Source organism: Heptranchias perlo, chromosome 35, assembly GCF_035084215.1.
Source record: "Heptranchias perlo isolate sHepPer1 chromosome 35, sHepPer1.hap1, whole genome shotgun sequence".
Taxonomy (NCBI): domain Eukaryota; kingdom Metazoa; phylum Chordata; class Chondrichthyes; order Hexanchiformes; family Hexanchidae; genus Heptranchias; species Heptranchias perlo.
Genome location: NC_090359.1, coordinates 12,035,397 through 12,043,328, shown reverse-complemented (window position 1 = coordinate 12,043,328; position 7,932 = coordinate 12,035,397). Strand labels below are relative to the sequence as shown.

Below are 7,932 nucleotides of genomic sequence, written 5' to 3'. Positions count from 1 at the left end.
ATGGAGAGAGGGGTGACTGAGAATAATGAGTGACACAGAGAGGGGCCGGCAGAGTGATAGAGAGAGGGGTGACTGAGAATAATGAGTGACACAGAGAGGGGCCGGCAGAGTGATAGAGAGAGGGGTGACTGAGAATAATGAGTGAAACGGAGAAACACCAACAGTGGGAGAGAGAAAGGTGCAACTGAGTTGTAACTTGAATTAGAGCCACTTTTAACCACAGATCTTTCTATTACACTTTTGCAACCTTTCAACAAGCGGGAATTCTGCTTCAGCTTCTGAGTTCCTGTACGAACACGGCCATTTACACAGTGACCCAGAGTAAGTTCAGAGAGGAGCTGCTCAATGCGATTAAATATCCGTTTACTCTAATTGGTAAATTAGTCAAAAGAGGAAAACGGCTGCCGTGGAGCTGGAACTGACTTCCCAACATCACAATTCAATTCAATCTGAAGTCACCGCCTAAATTTGCTCATCGTACGTTATGGAAATTCATTGATGATCACAGGTCCGGGTAGATGAACAGTTTTAATCCCCTGCGTAAAACTGGCGTTCTGGATCCACTATTCATTATAGAAACTGCTCAATTTCCCATTTCAATTTCGATCAGAGGGAATGAAAATCCGGCAATTTCTCGGAGGGGCGGCGGATCCGTAACGCCAGTTTTACACCCGGGCAAATTGAAAATCCAAGACCTCGCCCGAGTCTCCTTTCTATTGAAGTGAATGAAAAGGAAAGTGAGGCGGGTGTAGAACGGGCGGCCATTCCCATAGAGCCCGTTTTATACAATTGCCGAAAGTTAAAATGACCCCAAGAAAATAAATGGCAGAATGTAAAATGGCTGCAATTGCTCTAACGCCCGTTTTGTTCTAATGCTCGATTTGAGCTACCGCCTGCTTAGCTCTAACGCCCGTTTTGCGCTACCGCCTGCTTAGCTCTAACGCCCGTTTTGCACTAACGCCTGCTTAGCTCTAACGCCCGTTTTGCACTAACGCCTGCTTAGCTCTAACGCCCGTTTTGCGCTACCGCCTGCTTAGCTCTAACGCCCGTTTTGCACTAACGCCTGCTTAGCTCTAACGCCCGTTTTGCAATAACGCCTGCTTTGCTCTAACGCCCGTTTTGCACTAACGCCTGCTTAGCTCGAACGCCCGTTTTGCTCCAACGCCCGTTTTGCACTAACGCCTGCTTTGCTCGAACGCCCGTTTTGCTCCAACGCCCGTTTTGCACTAACGCCTGCTTTGCTCGAACGCCCGTTTTGCTCCAACGCCCGTTTTGCACTAACGCCTGCTTTGCTCTAACGCCCGTTTTGCACGAACGCTTTCCTCCCTCTCCTCTGGATTTCCCCGACAACTGCCACCAACCACAATCTCCTGTCGCACTTCTCGAAGGGAAAGTTCCGAGCGTCAGTTTTCAAACAAAATAACGCCCGTCTCTTCAGCCAGCGACAGCCGGGAGAGATTCTCAGTTTCAGCTCCCACTTGCCCCAAATCCTCCTTAAATACCATGAAAAAAGTGTTAATCAAGAAGCCGAAATTGAAGGTGTCTGACGGGAGCACTGGTGTCAGAGAACGTGTCCGGTCCCCGTCAGCAAACAAAAATAAACAGAGAATAAGACAGACACTCAATCAGACGGATCGACCGGGAGACAGACAGACAGACAGTGAAGCGGGCAGGGACTCAGCCCTGTAGATAAGCAGACTGTATCCTTTGCCTTTGACCCTGATTTGTCAGTAATAATTTAAAACCGCTTCTGGTTCGGTCCCTTCCTTTAATCCTGTACAGCAGCAGTGACAAAAACTTTGTGGATTTGAGGGTTGAGCCGAATCCGAGTCAGTTCCCCGATCCCCGGGAGAAATTCTCCAATTCCTGGGCACTTTGTATCAAGCAGCAGTTAGCAGCAAAAAGTGTTATTAATGGGAGTAGTGGGACTGAGAAATACTTAAACAGCCGACACCCTGTAAAACAGAGCTCCAAGTATCGGTTTAAATAAAGTCCTGAACTGACAGAGCGGAGGGCAGATGAGGATTGAATTAAATCCCAATTCACTGAATCTAAACAAGGTTTAAAGAAGTGAATCTGTCCGGAGTGGGATTCCTGGGCCTGTGTGTGAGCTGCACCTGGATCGGTCCCGTTCAGTAATGAGAGACCGGCAGGCGGCTCCCAGACACGGCTCAGGCCGGGACCGGCAGCTCTCGGCCGGCAGCGGCTGGATTAGAGAGCGGGGATCCTGAGCTGTTGTTGAGGCGGTCTGGCTGCTGCTGCTTCCGCCTCTCGCCCTCCGAGAGTCACGGCGGCGGTCGGTACCGATCTCCCTCTTACGGACCCGGCTTTAACTCGTGCCAAAACCGATAGCGTCTGATTCCCGATCAGAAAGCTGCGAGTTCGAATCAGGTCGGGATCACAGCATTTTCACAGCGGCTCAGGGTCCTGGGACTGGTTTTATATCAGTGTTTGAGGGATGGGCTGTTCAGGTTTTATGCGATAATAATGATCAGAATTAAGTTTGATGGATTAAAATGTTTTTTTTCTGTTCCTTTCTATTTACACACTCACCAGTTTCAGACAGAAACGGGTAACAATGTTTAAGGGATGTGATGTGCAGCCTCATCTCCCATCCTTTAAGACCAAGGTCGCAGACTTGAACGTTTATGGCGGACAACTGGTTCAGCCATTCATCGCCAGATCTGGCGGGAACACTTAAAGCTCCATCAGGTCCTACTCTCTGCCAAATCTGCTCATTATTCCAGGATCATCCTGGAATGTAAAGATAACCCCGGCTTCTCTTCACGACAAACCATCTTCTTAAACCCCTCTCCTCTGCCCCCTCCACCCTCACCTCCAACAACAAGTGCGAGGAGCTCATGGATTTCTTTGTCACTAAGACTGAGACCATCCGTTCAGCTGCCTCTGCTGCTTCTCTCCCTTTCCCCAGCCCACAAGCCAAACTTCCCCTAAGGTTCCCCCTGCCCCAGCCCTGAACTCACATCTTTCTCTAGTTTCTCTCCGCGCTCATCTTGACCATGAGACCCACCCCCTACTCCTTCGACCTGATTCATACAAAACTGCTGACCCCCCAACTTCCCTTCTTGGCCAGCATGTAAGCCCAATATTGTGAACGGTTCCCTCTCCTCAGGTACTGTCCCCCTCCCCTTCAAATCTGGCGTCATCACACCCTCCTCAAAAAACTCACCCTTGACCCCTCGGTCCTTGCAAACTACCGCCCCCATCTCCAACTGAGTTGAAAAGTGGGATCATTATATCAAATCGAGCTACTTATCACCTCCCCCTCCAAATATTCAAACCACCGTTCAGGAGGAGAACCCCTCTGCTCGCTGACCTACATTGGCTCCCAGTCCACCAACATCTCAAATTTTAAATTCTCATCTTCGTGTTCAAATCCCTCCATGACCTCGTCCCTCCCGATCTCTGAAACCTCCTCCACCCCTACAACCCTCCGAGATCTCTGAGCTCCTCCAATTCAGGCCTCTTGCGCATCCACGATTTTCATCGCTCCACCATTGGCGGCCGTGCCTTCAACCGACTGGGCCCAAAGCTCTGGATTTCCCTCCCTAAACCTCCCCGCCTCTCTACCTCTCTCTCCTCCCTTAAGACACTTAAAACCGACCTCACCTGTCCCTATATCTCCTTATGTGGCTCCGTGTCACATTTTGTTTGATAATCGCTCCTGTGAAGCGCCTTGGGACGTTTTACTCCGTTAAAGGCGCGATATAAATGCAAGTTGTTGTTGTTGTTGGGGTGGAGAAAGGGTTTTCTTTCTTTTTATGACTCTTTTCTATCTCTCTATTTCTTTCCTTTCTCGGACTCTGTTTTCCGGGTCTGTTTACTGACACACATTACAAGCTGTGTCACTCGGTGTCTAACAATGTGAGGCAATGTGTTTTATTCCCGCTGTGTTATCTCTCTGGCGGTTTGCTGATAAATGTTTAACTCGCGGCCTGTTCCTGTTAATGGTCACAAGCAGTAACAGACAGACAGAGCGTGTCTGACCGCCCTGAGATGTGGAAAAGGCATCAGTTTAGGACAAATGCATCAAATCAAATGTTCATCGGGCACCGAGAGAGACAAAAACCAGAGAGAAAGGCAGAAGGAAATAGAGAAATAAAAGCGAAATACAGACATCCTTGATGTCTCTCTATTCCATCCCCAACCGTTCAGTGTCGGGTAAAAATGTCAGTGTGAATAAATGTTCGAGAATCGGCCCAAAGAAGAAGAAACAAAATAACCCAAAACTGCCGAAACCCGGGATCGAACCAGGGACCTTTAGATCTTCAGTCTAACGCTCTCCCAACTGAGCTATTTCGGCCCCACTGCAAACTGATCTTTTGGGTCAGCCTCTTGGAATAAAATCTAACCCCGGGTGGAATTGTCCCTCCCGCTCATTCCTCACTTCGGGAGAATGAGACCGACCATCAAGGAGAGATTTTCTGATCCTGTAGTTGAATCTCATTTATATTAAACATTCCTTGAACTCTCTGCCGGGGGGATTCAGAGCTGGGGTTCGCCATGAACCAGCTTCCCCTCAATTCCCAGCTTTATCAGTGAATCGAACAACAAACGCTCGACAGAGCTCAGGTCATATTAATAATAAAAACAGAAAATGCGGGAAACACTCAGCAGGTCAGGCAGCATCTGTGGAGAGAGAAACATCCTTTCAGGTCGATGACCTTTCATCAGAACTCTCTCCACAGATGCTGCCTGACCTGCTGAGTATTTCCAGCATTTTCTGTTTTTACTTCAGATTTCCAGCACCTGCAGTATTTTGCTTTTGTTTTACAGCTTGTATTAATGTTCTGCTGATGATATCTTAATATTATCTTGTTTTTGGGCCACTTTAATCAGGTTCATGGACAAATCCTTCCATCATCCCTTCTCCCACATCGCTTCTCTCTCTCATTCATTCTTTTCTCCTTTCAATCCAGAAGAGGGCGGGAATCAGAGCTCACCCCCCGAACCCTCCGCACACAGACCCCCGTCTACCACTCCGTGTGATCCAAGAGACAATTCAATACATTACACTCTGTCTGAATACAGGGGAGATCACACTGTTCTGGACACGGAGTGAAATAAACTGGTGTGTTTATAAGAAGTTACAGATCACAACCCGTGTCTCTCTCTCTCTCCAACATCCCGGCCTGTGCTGAGTGAGCTGATCTCAACTGGTGTGGTACTGAGTCCCACACAGAGCAGGATGGGCACATGTTCAATCTCCAGCCTGTACTGAGTTAGCTGATCTCACGAGGTGTGCTACTGAGCCCCGGAGCAAGAAAAGCCGAGGCTCAGTCCTCGGCCTGAGCTGAGTTACCTGGATTCACCCGTGTGGTACTGAGCCCCACAGGGCAAGTTGGATCCCCGGCCTGTGATATGTTAGTTCATCTCACTATAATTTATTAAGGAGGTCAAGGTCTTGGAGAGGATGGAGAGGAGATTTTCAGAATTATACCAGGGATGGGGTTTAGTTGTGTGGAGAGACTCGAGAACCTGGGATTGTTCTGCTTGGAGCAATGAAGGTTAAGGGTAGAAGTAATCCACGTGTTCAAAATTAAGAGGGGTTTTGATAGAGTAAATAAGGAGAAACTTCACCCACTGGCTAAGGTGCCTGTCTACCTCATACATTGCAGGAAAGGATGCCCCGGAGCATGGTACATTGGCGGGACCATGCAGACACTGTGACAACGGATGAACGGACACCGCACAACAATCGCCAGACAGGAGGGTTCCCTCCCAGTCGGGGAACACTTAGCAGTCAAGGACATTCAGACTCCGATCTTCGGGTAAGCGTTCTCCAAGGCGGCCTTCGAGACACACGACAATGCAAAATCGTCGAGAAGAAATTGATAGCCAAGTTCCGCACCCATGAGGATGGCCTCAACCGGGATCTTGGGTTCATGTCGCGCTACATGTAACCCCACCGCGGCGGGGGGGGGGAAGAGAAAAAAAAAAGTTATCTGTTTTTAATACAACTGGCCATTCTTTGTCTCTCTCTCTGTCTCTTTTTTTCCCCGGGATGAGGGGGCGGACATATGAGGAGAGGTTGAGTAGATTGGGACTCTACTCATTGGAGTTCAGAAGAATGAGAGGCGATCTTATTGAAACATATAAGATTGTGAAGGGGCTTGATCGGGTGGATGCGGTAGGGATGTTCCCAAGGATGGGTGAAACTAGAACGAGGGGGCACAATCTTAGCATCAGGGGCTGCTCTTTCAAAACTGAGATGAGGAGAAACTTCTTCACTCAGAGGGTAGTAGGTCTGTGGAATTTGCTGCCCCAGGAAGCTGTGGAAGCTACATCATTAAATAAATTTAAAACAGAAATAGAGAGTTTCCTAGAAGTAAAGGGAATTAGGGGTTATGGGGAGCAGACAGGAAATTGGATATGAATTCAGATTTGAGGTTAGGATCAGATCAGCCATGATCTTATTGAATGGCGGAGCAGGCTCGAGGGGCCGATTGGCCTACTCCTGCTCCTATTTCTTATGTTCTTATGTCTTTGTAATCTGACCGCTTGCGTATTCAGTGGTCTTGGGTGTAATGTTCCCCTGTCTGAACACCATCCATGCAGAGGTGTGATAACAGGCAGTTGGAAAGATTATCTGTAATCGCCAGGCATTGTTCTGTTACTATACATGCAGAGCTTTTATGGAAACCTTCACACACCTGACGAAGGAGGAAAGCTCCGAAAGCTTGTGATTTTCAATTAAAACTGTTGGACTATAACCTGGTGTTGTAAGATTCCTTACATTTGTCCACCCCAGTCCATCACTGGCATCTCCACATCATATATTCTTTCAGTTCTGGTATCATACTTGTGAATCTTTTTTGCATCCTCTCCAATGCCTCTATATCCTTTCTATAATATGGAGACCAGAACTGTGACCAGTACTCCATGTGTTCTATAAGCGTTTAACATAACTTCTCAGCTTTTGAATTCTTTCCCTCTAGAGATGAACCCCAGTGCTTGATTTGCCTTTTTATGGCCTTATTAATCTGCGTCACTACTTTTAGTCATTTGTGTATCTGTACCCCTAGACCATTTGGTCCTCCATCCAATTTGGACTTTTATTATCCAAGTAGTGTGAGGCCTCCTTATTCTTCCTACTGGTAGATGCCAGTGTTGTCGATGTAGTGGAACAGCTTGGCTGGTTCTGCAACACGTTTTCAGCTGGGATGTTGTTGGGGCACATAGTTTTACTGTGCCCAGTGCGTTCATCCGTGACTTGATATCTTGTTGAGTGAATCGAATTGGCTGAAGACTGGCATTTGTGATGGTGGGGACCTCAGGAGGAGGCTGAGAAGGATCATCCCTTTGGTGCTTCTTGCTGAAGATGGCTGCGAACACTTCAGCCTTGTCTTTTGCACTCACATACTGCGCTCCACCACCTTTGAGGATGGGGATGTTCAGGGAGCCTCTGCGTCCCGTTAATTTCTTAATTCTCCGCCACCATTTTTGACTGGATATGGCAGGACTGCAGAATTTGGACCAGATACGTTGGTTATGGGATCATTTAGCTCTGTCTATCGCCTACTGATTCCGCTGTTTAGCATGTAGTCCTGTGTTGAAGCTTCACCAGGTTGACATCTCATTTTCAGCTACACCTGATGCTGATCCAGAGATGCACTTCTACACTACTCATTGAACCAGGGTTGGCTTGATGGTGATGGAGGAGTGAGAGATATGCCGGGACATGAGGTTACGGATTGTGGTGGATTAAAATTCTGCTGCTGCCAATGGCAAAACAGTGCCTCGTGAATGCCCAGTTATGAGCTGCTAGATCTGTTCTTAATCTTTCCTATTTAGCAAGTTGAGAATGTCACATGACACGATGGAGGGCTTCCTCGTTGGGACCTGGTCTCCACAAGGACTGTGCGGTGGTCACTCCCACCAATACTGTCATGAACAGATGCATTGGTGACA

At 47.9% G+C, this 7,932-nt stretch overlaps 1 non-coding gene across 1 annotated transcript; it reads right to left on the bottom strand.

The window, feature by feature from the left end:
• Positions 1–4,251: 4,251 nt before the first annotated feature.
• On the bottom strand, positions 4,252–4,324 carry trnaf-gaa (transfer RNA phenylalanine (anticodon GAA)). Its single transcript has one exon. It is a non-coding gene; the product is annotated as a tRNA-Phe (tRNA).
• Positions 4,325–7,932: the final 3,608 nt, after the last annotated feature.